The sequence below is a fragment of the Macrobrachium rosenbergii genome, chromosome 47 (assembly GCF_040412425.1).
Source record: "Macrobrachium rosenbergii isolate ZJJX-2024 chromosome 47, ASM4041242v1, whole genome shotgun sequence".
Taxonomy (NCBI): Eukaryota; Metazoa; Arthropoda; class Malacostraca; order Decapoda; family Palaemonidae; genus Macrobrachium; species Macrobrachium rosenbergii.
Window position 1 is genome coordinate 38,419,907 of NC_089787.1, and position 22,500 is coordinate 38,442,406.

A 22,500-nucleotide genomic window follows, 5' to 3' on the forward strand; every position below is an offset into this window, starting at 1 on the left:
CCTTCCTTGCAAGTAAGCAATGATAATTGGGCTTTAAAGAATTTTCAACGGTTTTGTGTGGTCCGTTTTTTATATTTGAATGTTGAAAAAATCTCAACCCCTTTTTAGTTTTCTGCAAAAGAAAACTCTTGAGATGGCTTTTTGTCTGTCCGTCCGCCCTCAGATCTTAAAAACTACTGAGGCTAGAGGGCTGCAAATTGGTACGTTGATCATCCACCCTCCAATCATCAAACATTCCAAATTGCAGCCCTATAGCCACAGTAGATTTTACTTTACTTAAGGGTAAAGTTAGCCATGATCTTGCGTCTGGCACCGCTATAGGTGCCAACAACACAGGCCACCACCGTGCCGTGGGTGAAAGTTTCATGGGCCGCGGCTGAGAGTTTCATGGGCCGTGGCTGAGAGTTTCATAGAGCATTATACGCTGTACAGAAAACTCAATTGCGCCGAAGAAACTTCGGCGTATTTTTTACTTATTTTATTTCTTAAACATTAGAGCATTCATGCTGATGACGTTGTACCGCTACTGGATGCTTTTCACGTAATGACGCGCCATGAATCACATGTGTTACTAATAGGTTCCCAGTCGTCAAGTCTGCCTTGGCACTTTGCAATATGTTGCAGCTGTCAGTTCCAGAAACTAGGGTGTTTGTTATTGATGTTGCATCAGTAACTGTGCAAGGCGATTTCGGATAGTTTCGTCTCATAGGGGAACTCAGTGTTTCTTTTCTTTTGGAACTATGCTTTGATATCGTGCAAAAAAATTGTGAAACGTTGATTTTTTATGCTAACAAAATTCTCTGTCTCTCTCTGTCTCTCTCTCTCTCTCTCTCTCTCTCTCTCTCTCTCTCTCTCTCTCTGTCGTTGTTGTTGTTGCGTAATAATTTCATTTATATATTAGTAATACTTTAGCTGAAGCGCTATCTTTACGTTTTAGTTTTCTGTAAAAGAAAACCATTGTGCCGGCTTTGTTTGTCCGTCCTCACTTTTCTTTCCACCCTGAGATCTTAAAAATTACCTGAGGCTAGAGGGCTGCAAATTGATATGTTGATCATCCACCCTCCAATCATCAAACATACCAAATTGCAGCCCTCTAGCCTCAGTAGTTTTTATTCTATTTATAAGGTTAAAGTTATCCATAAAAGTGCGTCTGGCAGCGACATAGGACAGGCCACCACCGGGCCGTGGTTAAAGTTTCATGGGTCGCAGCTCATACGGCATGATACCGAGACTACCGAAAGATAGATCTGTTTTCCGTGGCCTTTATTATACGCTGTGCAGAAAACTCGATTGCTCCGAAGAGATTCGGCCAATTTTTTACTTGTTTGTTCGTGATCTTGCTTTTGCCAATTCGTATGTGATGAAATAGTTAATAGCTTCTTATAACAGTGACATTAATATATTCCTTGGTTATGCCAACAGGGTTATTGCTGGTTAATGAATTCTGTGAGGGGAAGATTTTTCTTTTATGTTTTGCTGATATATCGCTATGCATGTATTATTTTCTTACCTTCAAATCTTTCTCTGTGTGTATGCGTGTTGTAATCAAAGAAAGATTGCGTTGTATGTTAATCGTTTTGAAGTCTTCCTTATGAATTGTTTGCCTATCATGAATGATAATATTAATAATATATGATGATGATGATGATAATGATAATAATCAGGTGCCAAATACAGAACAGTGAGGAAGGCAGGAATTACTGCTAAAGGCCTTTGTATCATGTCCGATATTAATTTTAACACGTTGCCAATTACTGAATAATGGAGACAACTCAGAAGTAAAAATAACAAGAAATGCTCCTTAGCAAGACTTCTGGAATCTAAGCACATAACTGACCTTCGCATTCTTTTTTACCTTTAAAGGTTTGGATCCTAACGAAAATATCAGAACTATTATAATGTAAAGCTGTTTAAACAGACTACTGAATCACTTATCTAGTTATATAGTGCTGGACGATTGCATTGTAGAATGAACTGATTGGGCCAGGTCTTTTGGAGTTAAATAAAGTACCTTTATCCGTATGTCCAATGGGTCTGTTTTTGAATGCCAGGGGAAAAAATGAAGCCGGTTAACAGTAGGCATTTCCCTGGGATGGGGGTAGGGGTGGTGGATGGGGTTTGATATCTGGAAGAGGTTTTTAATGAGAAATAGGTGTCACTGCCTGCAAATCAAACGATCAAATATTTTTTTTTTTGCTTACCAGTTAATGAAAGTCGGACAGAAAATGTGAAATTTTTGTTACAGTTTTAAGGCTGCTAGATTATTATTATTATTATTATTATTATTATTATTATTATTATTATTATTATTATTATTATTATTATTATTATTATTATTATTATTGTTGTTGTTGTTGTGTTTGTCACATTTGGAAGTGAAGCCTTTGAGCCAGTTCCTAATAATTCCATTTTACCCCTGTTAGCCTCAGCAGTGAATTATGTACTTCAGGGTCAGTCGACGGTAATGAGTCATAGAAAGCAATTCAGATATAATATTATATATATATATATATATATATATATAAATATATATAATATATATATATATATATATATATATATATATATATATATATATATATATATATATATATATATATATATATATATATATATATATATATATATATATATATATATATATATATATATATAATATATCTGTACCCTGGCAGTGAGTCACCACAGTCATTTAACCCCGAAGTATATAATTCATTGCTAAGGCCAACAGGGGCACAATGAAATTTTTAGGAAACTGCTTAAAGACTTTACTCCCAAATATGATTGAATTCTGATCGTTAACCACTGAGCTAAGGGTGCGCGCGCGCACTCACACACATAAATTTGCTTCTATATTCTTACTCGTTCTTTTTCTATTAATAATAATAATAATAATAATAATAATAATAATAATAATAATATTAATAATAATAATAATTATTATTATTATTATTATTATTATTATTATTATTATTATTATTTTTTAGTAGTAGTAGTAATCTTTTGTTTCTTGCCCCATGTCATTAGTTCCTACGTATGTTCACTAGACACTGCATGCAAACAGGATCTGGCATTTATTGGTGATCATTTCCTTAATTCTGACCATTGCTGTTAATGGCAGTAGTAAAACAGCACCAGTCCATTAGGAAGAATTAAATAAAAGCATAATATTGACGAAAAAGTTATTTCCTTTCGCGGTTCTTCTGAAGCAAGTAAAGGAAATCAAGACAGCTCTTCCTAATAAATCACAACTGCATTTTTGCAGAAGTCACACAAAAAATGGGAAGAAGAAGATAGGAAGGTTTAGATAAGCTATCCATCCAGGCATCTTCACAGCCGATATCTGAAATATCCATTGCTGAAGAGAAGACAAGGTGGAGTCGGATGAAGAGAAATACTATGAAAACGAAAAGAAACTTACTTTATTGATATTAAAGGGGAAGAATGAATGGAGTTTGTAGTGATGGGGAGTAGAAGATGTGGAGGGACAATTTAATTATTGTGCAGGTTTTTATTTCTCTGTAGAATCCCTGCCGCTTCCACCAGACTGCAAAAGCATCTGTTCCAAGTTTCAGGAACGCTTCGTATTTCATAAGACAAAGGTGTTAATCCTTTTATTCGGACCTTGGAGTGGCACGAGTGTGTAAACATTCATGACAGACTGAACGGCAGATTAGCACGGAAAGATATGAATGATATTTATAAGAAAGACAAGGAGCTTACACATTGTCTGGATTATCTTTTAGTTTCCAACCACCAACTTTTATGAGTGAAGTTGGGTCAACAATGGTATTTTGACTTCCCACCCCCTTTTTTTTCGTCTTCCCATTGAAAACTTAAAGACCAACGAGATATATAAAAGTTTGCCTTAGTCTCTCTCTCTCTCTCTCTCTCTCTCTCTCTCTCTCTCTCTCTCTCTCTCTCTCAGTCGCGAGCGTCCGTTGTCATTATTTGAACTCTTGTTTGTTGAATCCCTGACTTATTAGTATTACTGAACGAGTATTGCAACCTAAGATATATTGTTTTTTAACACCTAGTTAGTTAACCATGGCATATGGTTACAAGTTTATCAAGTGAGAAGACTCTCCCTCTCCCTCTGCTTTTTTTTATGAAAAGGGTGCGTGCACGAAAATCTCTCTCTCTCTCTCTCTCTCTCTCTCTCTCTCTCTCTCTCTCTCTCTCTCTCTCTCTCTCTCTCACTGCGTCATGGAAAGGATGGGTGTCAGAGGATTTCTCTCTCTCTCTCTCTCTCTCTCTCTCTCTCTCTCTCTCTCTCTCTCTCTCTCTCTCTCTGTCATAGGGAGAATGGGTGTCAGAGGGTAGATACACCCTTTCTGTTGGCTTTAGGAAACTTTAAAGACGTCCATAGGTTTTTTAGGAAGTTCTTCAGTGAATGTGGTTTTATTTTGATTGCTACTCTTTTATTTCATTAGGGTTCATTGTTCTGATGTATCCCTTGATATAGTATATATGTATATATGTATGTGTGTGTATGTATGAATGTATGTATGCATTATATATATACATATATATGTATATGTATATGTAATGAGTGTGTATGTATGTATGTATGCATATAGCTTGTAAATACTCTGTCCCCTTTAAATTAGGTTTACTCGTAATGAAAAGCCGGGGTCTGCATCGAGTCCAGGATAGCAACCTGGATTGAAAACGAAAAGGTAAATTCAGAAGCGACTCTTAGAATTTATGCCAGAACGTCCACATCGAGCAGACGATAGAGTTGCCAACTTCGGAAGTTTCTTAATGACTTTTTACAACCAAGGTGGTCTTTAGTTCCTGGGGAGGATTTCATTAAGGGGAAAGATTTTTTACGGAAAATAGATAATGCTGGGTGTTTGGTCTGAACATCTGATTTCAGAATACAAATGACTGTAGGGTGGAGGAAATAAGGAATTGATCGTATAAAGTAGTTTGGAAAATTACTCCCTTTCGCTGGAACAGGTAGAGAGAGAGAGAGAGAGAGAGAGAGAGAGAGAGAGAGAGAGAGAGAGAGAGAGCCAGCGAGCGAGTAATGACGATTGATTTATTAGATGATCAAACTGATATCAGGTAAGATAAAGACGATTCTCGTCCGTTCAGAGATGAACATGTAATAAGTACAGTTTTTGCCACAGGAGCATTCATGGTGCGTAATGGCAAGCAGGAGCGACTGCGTACTGCTTTCATGATTGCTCCCTTCATTGTTTTAGCCACGACTGATGACGCCAGCGTAAATAAGGATTGACTCCCATGGACAGTCCCGGAGTCAGGTAGTTCCTATGGGCGTGTGAGAGGGGGGGGGAGGGGGGCGTTTGTGGATGCGGAAGGAAAGGGGTTCAGAAGTTGAAGATGAAATAATGCTGGGGATTTGTTGGGGTCATCTGTTTACGAGGGATCTGGAAGGGGTTAACATCCAGTTGGGTCTCGAAGGTTTTGAATGTGGGAGAGAAAGGACTTCACATGTGAATGTTGATGAAGGTTTTAGAGAGAGAGAGAGAGAGAGAGAGAGAGAGAGAGAGAGAGAGAGAGAGAGGTGAGCTCCTCCGTCGTGTGGCAGGAGAGGAAGGAGGGCGGTGCACCGGTGTGGCAGCGCGGGCCGGCCGCCCCACAATCAATACGGCCCACGCCCCTGGGCGGACCCTCAGCATCACCGCGGCGGCCGCCACACCGCCCAGCCACCGCCCAGACCCTGCCAGCGCCGCGGCGGCCAAACACGCGCTGCCGCTGCTCCGCCCAGGGCACAGTCTCTTTTATGTTGTTTGTGTTTGTTGTCAGGCTTTAGTACGGTTTGTTGGAAACTACTGCACCTGGCTTAGCCAGATCTACCTATTCTAAAGCACTACCACCACCACACCCACCAACCAACCAAGCCCATCACTACTACTACTACTACTACCACCACCACTACTACTACTACTACTACAACTACTACTACCACTACCACCACCACCACCATCACTGAAAGTTTACTTGCTGCTTTTATGGATCGCACCGCATTCTGATATTTCAGTTGTTGTGTCTTTTCGTTTGTTTGCGTGTGTTGCACCTCGGCACCTGCTGGTACCCTGTATGCCCACAGCAGGTTAATTCTCTCGCACCTTGCACTTGCACACACACCTCTTGCACTTCCTCAACTTCCACCACCTCTATCACCATCACCACCACGTGTGCACTGTATCCAAATAACGCACCTCACTACCATTTACAGCTGTAGCCGCTGCAGTAGCAGCAGCAGCTTCACCAACACCATCAGCAGCAGCAGCAGCAGCAGCAGCAGCCGCCGCCGCAGTAGCAGCAGCAGCAGAAGCAGCAGCAGCAGCAGTAGCAGCAGCAGGAGGACCAGCGTGCACCTCAGCCTGCCTGGTGGGGGCGTCAATAGTGAAGGGGCGGGTGGGAGAGGTGGTCCTTAAAGCTGCAGTCACACATCCCCACGCGGGCAGAGCCAAGTAGGCCACTGTCGCCCTTACAGCACCGCTGCAGAGGGACTACCTTCCCCTGCGTCGCCTGCCTCATATTGATTGTGATACCTGAATGTGATGAGTGAATAATTGCCCTAAAAACACCTGCTCGCACACCATGTGATCTTTGACCAAGGCACTTGTTATTATTATGCACTTGTAATGCTGCAACCATAAAACTCACAACGTCTTCCTTAAAGCTAATATTTTTTAAGAGTTACTCAAACATTTACGAACGAGGAACCAACAGCTCCTTGCCACTAAACTCTTCCAGTGACGTCGCATTGATGTTGCATCATTCTTTAGTGGCTATTTTAGTTTAGGTAACGACGCCTCCCATTACGAGCACTTGTTATGTATTATATCAGCACAGCACACTTTTTGTACACAAAAGATGGGATGATGATGATGATGATGATGATGATTCAGTTTATCGAACGCCGAGATCGTTTTGCCTGACGGAGAGGCCTCACACACAAACACAAAAACATTCACCCCGCACGTGTGAATTGCTTAAGCCTTTGGCTCTCTCTTCTGCAGACGTCTTCATCTGGCTTTCATCACATTGATCACGGTTTTTGAAACGTCTTTGTCCATGACAGATTAATAAAGACACATTTAGATATAAAGAAGGTCACTGAAATATAGGTCCTCATACCAACTAGGAGGCCAATATACAGAAATAAACTTTCAGGAGGAGATAGATAAAAGCCGAGTAAACAAATAACTTTCATAGGCCACTTAGTTATATGAATTTTGCTTCCATATAAGAGCGGCTCCCAATCCATACCTAGCGACGAAAAAATAGCACTGAAAACAACAACAAAGAGGACTGCGGCTCTCATATCATTCTGTGTTTATTGGCCGTCTGTTTGTCAAAGTAATTTTATTTTGTCTTCGGGACGATTATAGTCATTACAGTTCTGGAATAGTGACGTCTGTGATGTTTGGAGGAAGAGCTATGTCGATCGTATGGCGAGGTTAAACGAGAATAGTACGGCCCCTTGAGAAAAATAGAGAGAGAGAGAGAAAGAAGCAGTCTAATACAGTATTGCAGGAAAGTTTTGGGGTAAAAAAAAAAAAAAAAGGAGGGGAGTAATTTCTTTTGGACTCTAGACCTGCTGCAGTGGGTTAGGTCTCCCGTCCCTCGCCCTCGAATGCTGCAGTAGAGGATATTTAGTTTCAAAAGTCCGCAGTAACGTGTTTTTTTCCCCCAAATAATTTTAATTGTTCGATTCTTTCGTGCTTCGTTCGGAAAATTCAGAAAACGTTCTGCTCTAGCAAAACGCTTACACGATTAACGTTACTTCAGGGAAGCATTGATTGGGATAAGAAATTCTAATATACATTCCAAGGTTGGAAACAGTGTAATTTTCTAAACGTTTTCTGTTCTTGATTGCGCTTTAGCCCCCAAAGATTTAAAGGAAAACTAAAATAAGCGAAGTAAACTGTTTAAGCAATTTTTTAGATTCATTCTGAGAATCGGTAAACATTTCCAAGAGCCACAAGCAATATCCTGTAAAGGTAAAAAGACTAAACATCACTCATTCATAGGCGCTGGCAGGGGGGATAGTGAAATTGCAAGTAATATTTAAACAAATTAGGAGTCAAAACTACCTTGAAACAGTGTTAAAAGTACTTAAACAACCCCGATTCTAAATCTTGAAAGAGAACGATATTGTTTGTAATAATGAGAAAAAAAAGTACTGCTAAAGCGAAAGTGACCTTAGGAGCTCGACACATACGCTGCTGGAGGCAAACGAATCCTCTCGAGAAAGCCCAGTAGTAAATAATTGTGACTGACACACGCCCACGGCAAAGCGTTTACTCATGACATCCTCCTCCCACTCCCTCATCTCATCCCCCTCCTCCCAATCAGCATCTCATTGGTCTCTTTGATTATTGCATCTCTGGCCTTAACTGAAGGTGCCATACTGAAATCATGGATGCCACCACAGAAGGTAAGTTTCGACAACTCACAATAACGATAAGATTATTAATGATGCTAATCAAAGCTGTCTTAATTTGAGTAAGAGCTGATGGTAACCATTTATTTATTAATCATATTTGATGGTGTATGGTCTTGTTTTTAACTTCATCATCTCTCTGTAATTGACATTATTGACTTTTACTTCTGTCTTGCCCTCTGGTTGGTTTCAGGTTTAAGACGCTGTGGTTATACATGTGAGGGGACATACGTTGTCGTATTGCGTTCCCCTTATTTTAGGTGACTTTTAACATTAGCTTTATGTATGTGAATTGTTTAGAAAGTTATTAAATGTAAGTGTGTATTTCATTTCAGAAGTGATTCTTGATAAGGTAGCTATTGCGCTCAGTGTTATTATATCCCGCAACTGAAAGGACACTTTATTTGTATGAGGCCAAACGTTCTTGATTCCGTTTATTCTTTCGTCTAGTGGAATTTGTAATCCGTTTATTAAGCGCAAAGCAACAGATCCTCTTAACTGAAAGATTCCCGGAGGTTGCGGCATATGTATTCCCGGCAACGTCTGCTGCACGTGCGAGAAGGCTTGCGCGTGCAGCATGTTAAAAACTCCGTGCACCCTGTGACAGCAACACTTTCAGCCCCGGCGTGTGGCACCTCCGCTTATACGCCTCCAACGCCCGGAGAAGACCCTTTTCATTTGTATGGAATCCGCGTGTTGGGTGTTTGTACTTGGGTTTTCTTTAAAATGACCCCGGGTTCGATCCTCCCTCTTCGAGTTTTATTTTTGTTTATTTATTTTCATTTGTTGGTTTATGTATATATGTATGTATTTATTTGGTTTATGTCTTTATGTTTGTACGTATTTATTTGGCTCTATTTTTTGGTTTTCGTTGTGGATATTTTTTTGTGGAATTGCACTGGAAGTTAATGTCTTTAGGCTTCTCCATACTATAGTAGCACTCTTTAATAATAATAATAGTAATAATAATAATAATAATAATAATAATAATAATAATAATAATAATAATAATACAGTTTGTTTTTGTAGACTTTTGAATATTAATCAGTAATTCTAGATATGAATAAATATTTTAAAGCTACCTTGTTTATATGTGCACATAATTGATTAATGAAATTGTCAGTACTGTTCAGGAAAATGCTGTGTGTACTTATGTTGAGGTTATAGAGTCCGGTGATTTGGTTTCATCACAGGGTCTCTCTCTCTCTCTCTCTCTCTCTCTCTCTCTCTCTCTCTCTCTCTCTCTCTCTCTCTCTCTCTCTCTCTCTCTCTGCACACACATATCACTGCGTTTATCTTTTTAATAAAATTAACTTGCATCAAACTGCAGTGTAAATTCTCTCTCTCTCTCTCTCTCTCTCTCTCTCTCTCTCTCTCTCTCTCTCTCTCTCTCTCTCTCTCTCTCTCCATTTAATTCAGTCTACGCCTGATAAAGTTCGTAATCGTTTATTGGCGGAAAAGTTTTGCATTCTGAACTCTTCACGGTTTTAAGGCAGTATTTTTTACTTTCTTTTTTTTTATTTTTCCATTTTTGTTTTCTAAAAATTAGCAGCTCCTTATTATAATTTCTTGTTATCAATGTATTAAAGGTTCCCACAGGTTAAGACAGATGATGATGATGATGATGATATTATTATTATTATTATTATTATTATTATTATTATTATTATTATTATTATTATTATCAACCACCACCACGCCTTTTTCTTGAACACTCTCTAAATAAGTTTGATAGGCCCATAAGTTTTTTTTTTTTTTTAAGTTGTTTGTAATCAAATAGTTGTCAAACCACCAGGTACACAATTCAACTATCCTCGTTTTAATAGGCGAGAATGCTACCAATCACATCTAGGAACCCTATTATTATTATTATTATTATTATTATTATTATTATTATTATTATTATTATTATTATTGAAAATTAAACATCTACAAATATTATAATTTTTTTTAAACATATCAGAATCAATTTAGAGCTTTCGGACCCTGTTAATTCCTCATTGGATAAGGACAACTGCGAATACTCTTATATTTTAGTATTTGCAGACATGATAATTATTGTCGATTTTATTCTTTATTGTTATTATTATTATCATTATTTCCATTATTATTTTCACTCCTAATTTCCTGAAGACAGGGCACTTTTCTAATGCATGAGGTTACCTGTATGTTCTTTAGTTGTTTCTTTGAGTGTTGAAAATATGCGGATGAAATTAACATAGCCTACGGTGCAATGATTATGTAAAATTAAGTTACCTCTATCGTTAGAACACAGGAGATTGCTATTACGCTATTGAGACTGAATATTTTCGTGGATTTCAGCATGTGAATTCTTGTTTTTGTATGGATCTGCCTGTAACTCGTACATGTGCCAAAGAAGTTGGAGAGGGGTAATGGTTTTCCCTGTGTTTGTGTGTTTGATAATAAATTGTCTCGAGGATGGAGGCGTGGATTCGGACGAATGTGGATGAGCTCATTCATCGGGTGATCTTCACGAGGTGATTCAATGTATGGGTCTTTTTGCGAGCCTGTGAAGATACTTTACGCTTCGTATCCACGAAATGGAAGAGTTGCGATGTGTTTTTTTGTCACGAGCCTCGAGGATTACGTACTTTCCAGCAAGCGTTCATAAGTAAAATCCTTCATCCCCCTGCTTCGGGTGCAAAGTTTCTGGAGAAGTGTCTTAACACTCCGTTAAAAACAGAGGTATATCTCTGGTTGTGCGTGTGTTTTTAACAGTGGCCCAATTTCCACGTCGTGTTTACTGACGCACTGCCTTTTTTTTTACATCCAACTTGTGTCATGTATTTGAAGAACTTTTGCATGTCATCTGTGCATGATTTGAAGGCGTTTTAACGAGTCAGTTAATGCCTTTTTTCGAGAAAAGTCAGTAAGAGCACCAGTTTTTTGCACCTCTAGCACTCGCACCACCCCTCCCTCTTGAAATTAAAGTGCATGGAATTCATACTTTCCTACAAGCATTGAATTTATTCCAACAACAACCAAACAACAACAGCAACAACAACCGTCATTTTAATGAAAGCATTTTCATCCCTCCCTTTTTTTGTGTTGTTGACTTTGACAAAAATAAAGGCTTATGAAGATTTCATGCTTACTGTTTTTTCCTTTTCATCCCAACAAGTTTTTTTTTTAATTTTTAAAAATATTTTTGTGGAAATGAAATTTGAACTGGATTATATAGTCCAGCTGAGCTCATTCTTTTTAATCAGTCAGTAAGGCATTAAAGCACTACATTGATGACTTGTCATAATTTTGCAGTTTCGTTTCTGCAATATTAGATTTTTTAGTCATTGTCATTTCTGCCAATGTAGTGAAGAGTTTTCCAGTATCTTAAAGACTTATATTTTTGTGTTTTCAGGATTGAACGCCTTTTTGTAGCATATATTACTATATTTTTAAATGATTGTCATGCAAACAAAAGGAAATCAATATCACTTGAGGTTGTGTTGCCATCGTTCTGTTCGAAAAATAAGGAAAAGTGTCGTCCCCAAAATGACAGTCACACTTGAGATCATTTTGCCTTGCTCAGAAGTAAAGGGCGAGCCTCCTTGGGGTGTGAGCTCTGGCAGTGCAGTGCAATTAAACGACCTTTTTCCCTCATGCATATCTTTTAGTGAAGAAAATATGATAAATATCCCGTTATTCTGAAGAATTTGAATATCTAATTCAGAACTAGAGAAGCAAACACCTCTGTAGGTTGTGAGTACAGGCAGTGTGGAGTTCAGTGTGATAGCAGAGTCGTATGTGTAAGTTGTAGCGGAGATAATATGCTTTAGGTCGTCGACAAAGGAAAGTATTGCTGTCAGCGTAACAGGAATACCAGCTTCACTCACAAGTTACACTGACCAGAACTGTTGGGTTGTTAAAGCAGAGTGTGGCTTTCTCAGAGGTGTGTATATTGTAATTGACAGTATTTTTTTTTTATCTCTAAATGACTGTCGTTGGCCAGTGCATTGCGAATTTTGTTCATGTGCCTTTCCAGTAATTTCCACTTAATAGCAGAAGATCCAGACTCATTTAAAAATGGTCATATATATATATATATATATATATATATATATATATATATATATATATATGCATACATGTCCATACACACAAGTATGTGCAAGTGTGTATACATGTGTACATTTATACATTATAAACTGATAATATACATATATATATATATTATATGTACATATATATATACATGTATGTATATATACTTACATATATATATATATATATATATATATATATATATATATATATATATATATATATATATATATATATATATATGTTTATATGTTTGTATAAGCTGACTCTAGTGTAGTCTCTTTGTCTGATTCTGTAGTTTAAAAAATAAAGGTAAGTATTACAACGGACAACTAGAAACATCGTCAGGAAAGAAATTTGAAGTATTTACTGGATCAAGTGATGCAATTTTTAGCCTTGTAAGGCAAAGGGAGATAAGCAAGCGAAAAAGCCCTCTTGATTGTTTGGTATAGTTATTAATTGCATCATAAGACTCCATGTTTATTAACTTTCAGTAGATCTAAGGAGTTTGGTGTGAGCAGTACAGTAGTATGTCACTGTGAGGCGTTGGAAGCCAAAAGAGTGAGTGATTACATGGTGGGTGGTAAGCTAACTTCGTCTTAAATTCCATTTTCAGAACTTTGCAAATCAGTCTAGAGGACTCCGTAGGTGACCTTCATAGGATGGACGAGGTGCTCTTCTTGTCACTAGTATTAATTCTTTTTGGAAAATTTTTTTAGGTGTTTAGGAATGTAAGATTATCAGCGCATCAGGCTGCAGTGAAATGCCTCATTCAGAAAGTTGCATATACAACTAATAGTTTGCCATCCTTTCCCAGAGTAACTAGGAACTATATCTTGCAACTCTTAGTGTCTTATATCCTAGAACTTATTCATCTTCCCACATAAGAAATACAGAGAAATCTTTTAGGCAGATTGACCTAATTTGGTTTTTTGCTTTGTGGTAAGTCTTATGATTGAAAATTAATATGTAGCTTTGCTTAAAGATCTTGAATCCCGTTTCACAGTGAGGTGTATTTTCTTTACATGTTCCCTCACTTGGCTTCCTGAAGTAATCGTGGGGTTTTCGGTCTCAACTTTGATGAACACAAAGTTATACTGATTAATGAGCTCAGCTCAGATGTAGGAGGCTTTCAGTGATGCTACCATGTTCATGAAGACTTGATCTCTCTTGTGCTTTTACATTTAAGGGAACAGATAACTGCCTACCAGTTTTCATGAGGAAATCCTTTGTCCTAGCGAGTTCACTGATAGTCATTAAAAGTTCGGTTCCCCAAATTGTAACGGATACACCAACCTTGACCCCTTCCAGAATGTTCTAGATGCCAATAACCATATTTATGGGATAGCTTTCATTATTTTACTGCTGTTAAGGCTATCAAGAACTTCGAAGTTAAAAGTTTTTGGTTTGTTGAATTGAAGGTCATATGAGTTATGTTTGTTATTACTGAGAGGTTACTCAGGTACTCCCAGTGGCAGCATATTTATAGAATTAGGAACCCTGTCGTTGGGGATTGTCAGTTTCTGTCTGCACATAAATTTTCTGAAAGAAACTAGAGTTTTGCTGGGCATCTTTCAATTCTTATTCAATTCATTTTCAGCAATGAAGATTTCCGAGTAAGGTTCCCATTTAATCCAGACACCATGCAACAGTTGAAATCCTGCGTTTGAATATACTGATTAATATTTTCCCCTTTCTTGTCTCTTTTCCCATTCCCCTTCTACAGTCTGACCACTGAAACCCCTCTTTCATCATCGTCAGAGGAGTCCTACTTAATGGTTGCTGGATCTGTCCTACACCTTACTTCCGAGCTAGAAATGAAACTCACTCTGCAAGTGATCATCATTAAAGAGTGCATGACAAAGGAAGTCATCCTTATACTTCCATTTCTGTGTAGCAATAATTAGGTTCACTAAGCTACGTAGGCAGCTCTGAAAGTTTAGGTTTTCATGCCTGTGTTCTGTGTAGGATTACTGCATTGTGTATTTTATTGTTGATCAGTAAAATCAGGAGAGTTTTAATTGATTCTTTCATGATGTATAGTGATGTCTCTAAGATTGATGATGACTTCAGTAATGTTCAGACTTCTTTTGGTTTATCTTTGTAAGCTGAGTTTCTGTGGCATCTGTCAGGGTGTGAGATAGGGAGGAACAAAATCATATTTATGGTACATGACTTTGTTTAATTTTACTCTACTCGCCTCTAAATCCAATTCAATTGGAATGGTTAGTTTTTAAAGTTTCCGTGTTGTTAGATATTCCTGTAAATGTTGAGAATCTGCGCTAATTTGTCTTTCTAACGCATTTCATGGCATTTGATTTCCAAAAGTTTAAATGGCTTAAACAGATTTACTCTTGCAGATTGTTAATTATTTTCAAAGTGAATACCGCTTTGAATAATGTTTTGTGTATCTTCTGCTAGAAGTCAAATATTTCTGTTTAGTGTAAAAAATCCTGCCTCACTCCTTTACTGATGCTCTTCATAGTTTAAAGTAGTTTCGTCATAATATAGTAGTTAAGTTTTATTCAATCATTACTCTGTTCATTCACGCATTGAATGAAATTTTTGTTGGATATGGTTTAATGTTAAAATATCTAAAATATCAGGGTTGAAAAAAGTCATGAGAAAGTGAGCATGTACAACACACACTTCGAGAATGACTTTATTTAGGCTTAAAACCTCTGTGTAATGAGTGACATATTTTAAGGCTATTTTGACTGACGTCTAGAATTAGTAATAAGTATACATCTTTCCATAATACTGCCCCTTATGACAGCGTTATGTCTTGCAGAATATGACTTTCACCTAATAATTGTCAGAGTTAAAGGAACTAAGCGGTTATTGTAATGTTTGATAGGTTTGTAATCTTAGAAAGTCCCTGACTCATTCTAGTGTACACAATCATCAGGCAACACAAAATGCCTACTGCTGTGATGCAGCTGTACTTTCCAGCAAATAAATCCTTGCTTCATCTCATTAAAATTAAATTTTGCTTTTATCCTCAAGTACTTTGATACAATTGCGAACAATAAACAATACCTGCTGATTTTTTCTTTTGCAAAAAAACAAAACACCGCGTTGAATGTCTATCAGTAACTGTTGATTTTATTTCTTGTGAACATCTTCCTCACTTAGTAAATGCATTAGTGTTCCTATGCAAATTTGACTCTCGAGCACCGGATATTCTTGTCTGGGTTAATTTATTTTGTAATATAAGTAATATTTTTGTCCCATTGAAAGTATTTGAGTGCCTGCTGTATGAAAATGTAAAGTGCTTTTCATCATAAACAAGACAGTTATATCAGCTGTTGCAAAGTAGATTATTTGATGTTTATTTGGTCTCTGTCATGTCAAAAACTGATATCAGGTAGTATTGGTTGTCAATTGCGCACACTCCGAACTGGAAAAAAAGTAATTTTTCTGTTTGTCTTATCTTAAATTTTCATGTGATAGTGTTAAGATGACAATCCTGGTAAGGGAATTAAGGAACATACCCCATAATCATGCCTGCTATAAGGTTAGTTTATTGTCCGAAATACTTGGGTAGGTTATAACTTTTTATATGTATATAAACTTGAAAACACCTTGGAAATAGAAAATGGAAAAGAACAGGTGTTCTTATGGCATGTTTCCTTCCGTAAGGGTTACATTTGTGCAAATTGTTACAATTTTTTGTTTTATGAAAAGGTTTGTTGAATAGGCTAGCCTGAAAGTAAAAATGTTTCTTGATGGATTATTAAGATACGTCGTCCTTCTCATCTAATCTCTTGTCCTTAGCTCTTTACTCTCAAGATTTCGAATCTACTCTGAAGAATCAATTTCATTGATTCTTTTCTTAGAGTGATATGTTGATTTTAATTTTTTTATACTGGACCTTCCATGTTGCGCTGGAACCACTGTTTTGATTTTACTTATTGATTTTAGTCTTTTTCTTACGAGATCCGTGAATTATCATGAGACAAATATGTTATTTGCTGGAGAATTTTGCTTTTAATAATACTCCCACATCATATTTAATATCGTTTCAATTCACGATAATGAATTAATCCTGACCCAGTGGCTTAATTCAGTATAAAGAGCTCTTTTGTCTCTAAGTAGGAATTACTCCTGGGTTTTATGAGTTTACCTATACTTACAAATACAGCATTACTTGCGTAAAAATTACGGTTGTTTAATGTCAAGCAGGGATTCTGTTCATTCATTGCTCAAAGAATAGTTAAATGTTGACTGCTTTAAAGTTTAATCTTGTATAGCATTTGAAGTAACCCGACGGTTCCGTACTTGCTTGTCTGGCATCAACTTTGGAACCACAAAACATTTATATGTGGTGTGTTTATTACTAAGTACTGGGTCTTGCTAGGGTGTTACAGCTGATCAGGACCGTAGAAATTTTCGTTGTTTTGATTTTAGTATGTTCGTTAGCATACCTAATGCACAAATGACCATGTGCCGTAGGAATGTATATCTTAGTGAACCTGTACATTCCTAGAATCTCTTTTGAAAAGATTGGTATGATAGAAGCCTAGTGCCAGCTGGGAAGTAGTCGAAAACTTCTGTATATATGGTCCCTATCCATGTTCGTTTTCATTCTTTTATCAGAAATTTCAGCTTATGTTATCCACGGAAAACATGAGGTGGCAAAAGCTTTATTGCTATGAAGCTGGTAGAATTTTCTGTTGGCCTGAAGAGTTGTAACGATTATATAAAAAATCGAGCTATAAGAAATATTACAAGCCTTATCCTTGGCGGATGAAGTTAAAATGTATCCGAGTTGAATACATCAGGTATCTCTCCAATAATGGCAATTCCTGTAAAACTGGTAACCAGCCTTTTGGACCAACTTTGGTTGACGTGTCCTCGTCGTTATACCCTCCAACATACACAAATTTTCCTTTTACTTTAAGGGACACGAGAGAAATTGCGACTGGGTTATCTAAGATCCTGTTGAAGTTATTTTTTTTTTTTTAGAAAGATTTCAGATGCTTTCTAAATTTTTTCATGCAAACAAATCACTTCCTGATAAGGGAAAATTATGGAAAATTTCACCTGTTACAAAAAGTGATGTGAGTGAAGATTACGAGAGTTGAAAGTTGCTGTTAAAGTGACGAATTATCCCCAGTATAAGTACCTCGAATCAAGATAGTATGTGTATTGGAAAGGGGTACTTGTAATATGTCTTCAGATATTTTAAGTTTTTCTGAAATAACCTTAATGAATATGAATCCCAACGTGTTCTAATTAATTTTAATGGTGCGTTTGATCTAACTAACCATAAATTTTTAGTTTTTGTTTGTGACTTAATTATTTGCCATAATAATAAGTAAGTGTGATATCTACACGATAGAGAAGTAACTCTAATTTTCTTGTCGCAAAAGGAAGGTGTTCGACCTAACAGGTGTCGACATGATTAAATAGTAATATAGTTTGTGTAGTATGGGATTTTGTGCAAAGTCAAGACTCTGAGGGTTAACGAATCTGGGTCTGTGTCAAATGTAGGTGTATGGGGAAAATGGGTTTTTGTATGGAGGATGAAACGACAGAAGGTAATCATTCTAGCCAGTTTTCTTAATGATTTTGATATCACCTTGATTCCAAGTCTAAAGGGAAAGTAATTTTTCAGAGGGATAAATATCAAAAGTTGAAAATTCTTGATTATGTGAAATTTAGAGATAAAAATATTCACTTTTTAAGAGGTTTATTCTAATAATCAGAAAGTATGAAAATGTTAGAAATCAGTGTCTTCATTTGCCACAATCCTCTGATATCCGACCAGTATGTGGGCATATTTTTAACCCACCCCATCAATAACAACTTGTTGGGCAGTTTTGAAAATGAGACAAAAGTACTTTTGCACAGAGCAACGATTCAGCATTTTTTAACTGTTATAAATTTTGATACTTATTTTTAGTGGATGATTATTCATTGACAACGTGATCTTTAATCTCTCCCTTTGAAAATACAGAGAATTTGGTTACTATTTTATCTACATATACATTCATTTCATGTAGTCGTATTTTTTGTAAAGAAAGGATGTTATAAACTCTTTAACTCTTTGCCCATCTGAATTATAGCCTTAAAGAAACGTGGATATTTCCTGAGCACGTGTTCTACAGTTTAATGTTTTTTTTTTTTACCGTATTGGAATTCATATTTTCTTTACATAAGCATCTTTACTCAGGCTTACCTCGCCTTCCTCAAGAGAAGTAGAACAGCCCCTATTATACTTCATAAAAGGTATCAGTAGTTGTCTTCAAATTTAAGCTGGTTTTTGGAGCAAGCCAGATATTTTTTCGTGTATGTGACAGAGATTTTTCTTTAAAGGAAAATAACGTCGTCACTTACCTTGGACAATAGGAGTGAAACGTCAGCTACTATGAAAAGCTTATTTATTTTAAGAGGCATGTCTGTTCTATTAATTTGCTCATCCTGTCGGTTTTTGGTATGAGAAAGTACTACAAGAACAAAAGTGACTCTTAATTAAGATGCATTTAATTATCCAGTCATCGTGAGTAAAATAGACAAGCATTGATGTGAGTTTTTAACTGAATGCTCTGGACAGTGGCATTCCTGTGAGTACCCATTCTCACTACAGGAATGCTCTGATGTGTGGCACTGCTGTGAGTACCCATTCTCACAATAGTTCTCATTTTGTCACGGGAATACACTCTTTGAAATGTTCATTCATATTAGCATACATATAACTAAATTGACCAACTGCATATCAACACATGATTATATACATAACAATGCTCCCTTAGGAAGTGCAAATGGCTTGGGATTTTAACACACCTTAGCTCAACGCAGAAGAAAGCTCAGCAGAGGGACGTGAACCATTTTTGGGGAGCAAATGCCTTGTAAATGGTGGATGAGCCTCATTCTCTTGAGACTAGTGGCAACAACATTCATCAGGCCAGTCTGTTTAACTAACAATTGCTACCACGGTGGAAGTGAGTAGTACAACCAGGTCACTAATGCCCTAAGAAGTGCCTAAGTTTTGGATACATATATAATGTATCTCGAGGCGGAGGAACACTTAGCGAAGGGGTGAATACCATTTGATGGAAGGGAATCCTAATTAAATTGGAGATGACCCTCATTTTCCAGAGGACACTGGCAGTCATGCGTTTCACCCTCGGTGGAAGCTGGGAAACGAAGATGAAAGCATTCTTGCTGCTGGTCGACATAATGTGTAAGTCATCAAACGGCCAATGGTAGGGGTGTTTGCTGCCCATACCCAGTAATGATATTGCATAAACTAGAGAAGTAATAAAATACTAAGTCCTGGATTACTGAATATGTTTGGGTTGGTGAAAAAGAGAGTATATCCATGATCTTGCTTTATATTGTGAGAGAAAACTACCATTCAGGAGAATAAGTTGTTCTTCAGAGAAGCAAAGCAAATGCAGAGAGGTTAATATATAAATGGAGTTCTGAATCGTGGATTAAAATGCCAAATGTTGTCTGTATGGAATGCAGTCTAAGGCCAATATAAAGGAGAGGGAGTTGTAAATGACATGAGAGCCTGAAAGGTTAATGAAAGTTTGAGAACGTGTATGGAAGTGACTATTAAGGAAGAAAGGAGGTCGTTTAAAAGGTTGAAGTATGAAAAGCAACCAGGAGTTAATGGTTTTACAAGTGAGATAATGTGGTATGGTTAAGATAATTTGATTAAGTGCTTGACAATGTTTTGAAGGTGTACTTTGATGAAGGAAAGGTTCTGGAGGAGTGGATGGGAGGAACAGTTGTTCCAGTGTAGAGAGATAAAGACAATAAGAGTGGCTGTAAGAATTAAAAGGCTTGACATTACTTAGTATACCAGGGAAAATGTAGTGTAGGATTTTGGTTCAGCAAGAAAAACAAATGACAAAGATAGATAGGAGAAGAACAGTGTATGTAGATGAGAAAAAGGTGGGTTGATCAAGCCTTTGTTATGAAGCAGTTATATGAGAAGCTTGAAAATAAAGGAAAAAGATAATGACAGCTGACACAGAGAAGCGGTGTTGAGGATGTATGATATAGAAAATATGTTTAGATTGAATAAAAGTTTTTATGATGGAAGCAAAGTTTGTTAGATTTTGTAAAACGAAGAGTGAATAGTTTGCTGTAATTGTGGATCTGAGACAATGGTGTTTCATGGTTGACTGTTATGGATGGATGGAGTGATGCAAGAAGTCAAGAGAAAGAATATTCGACTTTTGTCAAAAGTGTGGGATGAGAAAATGGAGTGTGGAATCTTTGACGTTACCAGATGATAGTGACTGGTGATTGTGAAGAGACACTGCAGAAACTAGTGGGAGAATTAGAAAGTTTGCAAAAGGACAAAGTTGAGAGTAAATGTGGGCAAGATTAAGGTTACGAGGGTAAATGAAAACCAGGAAGATAGAGCAATTACTATTAATAAGGCTTGTGGAAGATTGGAAGAGATTGATTCGCTAGGCATTTGGGAATAGGGATTGATTAACCCCATAAGAGGTGTAGCAGGGAAGATAGCAGAATGTGATACAAGACTGGAAAGAAACTATAATGAGTTTCTCAATGGCAGACAAGATGTAATGTTTGTAGGAACTGTTGTGCTAACTTTAAAAAATGGAGTTTGAATGATAGAGTGAATGAGATGAGATTTTAAAAAAGTGAAGTTTGGATGGTAGAGTGAAGTTTGAAGCTGTTGAGATTAACTTTCTTTGTGGTATATGTGATATGAGAAGAGTTGAAAGGATGAGGAAAACGGAATGAATAAAAGTGGTAAAAATGTTGGCTGAGGTGAGAAGATGGATCAGAGTATTGGGAGATGGTTTAGCTATGCAGCAAGAAAATGATATTTTAGGTTAGTGAAAAGAGCGTATGATTTTGAAGTGTCAAGGAGTAGGTGAGGAAGACCTATAAATTTCCAGGTAGATAATTTAAATAGCTTTGGAATGAATAGCTTCAATGTCCAGGAAGTGTGACTGCCTATGCAGGCCAATGGTGAATGGCGCAATGCGTGTAGGTGGGTTGGTCGTGCTGTTAATGAGCCTTATAATTGTATGGGTGAAGTGGCTAATGTTGTGGACGTTTTCTGCACTCCTGCTCATTCATGTTTCATTAGTTATGACTGATGGAAAGAGCTTAATGTTTAATTTTTAATATTATACATATACATACATACCTATATATATATATATATATATATATATATATATATATATATATATATATATATATATATATATATATATATATATATATATATATGTGTGTGTGTGTGTGTGTGTGTGTGTGTGTTCACCTACGACCTTTATCCATTCACAAAATTTTGTGAATGGATAAAGGTCGTAGGTGAACACACACACATAGCGAATTGGATATTAAAGGACGTTTGTAGCTTACTGATTGTATATGAATCACGGTGATGTGATAAAAAGTCATGTATGTATATATATATGTGTATATAAATTAAACAGTAAGCTCTTTCCATTAACAGTGGACAGACCTAGATACATCAGTCATAACTAATGAAACATAAATGAGCAGGAGTGCAGAAAATGTCCACAACATTAGCCTCTTCACCCATCCAATTATAAGGCTCATTAACAGCACGACCAACTCACCTACACGCATTGCGCCATTCACCATTGGCCTACATAGGCAGTCACATTTCCTGGATATTGAAGCTATTCATTCCAAAGCTATTTAAATTATCTATCTGGAAATTTATTGGTCTTCCTCACCTACTCCTTCATGACACTTCAAAATCATACGCTCTTTTCAGTGGTCGTAATCATCATCATCGCCATATAATATACATATACATATATACCGGGTGTTTCGAAATTAGAGGCCCCCCCTCCACAGAACAAATGGAAAGTTACGAAGTTTTCTGCTATAGCCTATCTCCAAGTACATTATTTTAAGTTTCTATTAAGCTATTTTTCATTGTACATTTCTTGCTTTTTCAGACTGAGTGACGGAGTTAGATACAGCCATGGCTAACGACTCGGAGGAAATCAGATGGATTGACCGAATCCGGGCTATAA

The 22,500-nt window shown here is 37.0% G+C and overlaps 1 long non-coding RNA gene across 1 annotated transcript in view; it reads left to right on the plus strand.

The window, feature by feature from the left end:
- The first annotated feature begins 5,686 nt into the window (after positions 1-5,686).
- The window catches only part of LOC136830784 (uncharacterized), a 358,770-nt gene continuing 341,956 nt past the window's right edge, over positions 5,687-22,500 (plus strand). The window contains exon 1 of the long non-coding RNA XR_010850746.1: positions 5,687-8,419. This is a non-coding gene — a long non-coding RNA (uncharacterized lncRNA). The remainder of the gene's footprint in view (positions 8,420-22,500) is intronic.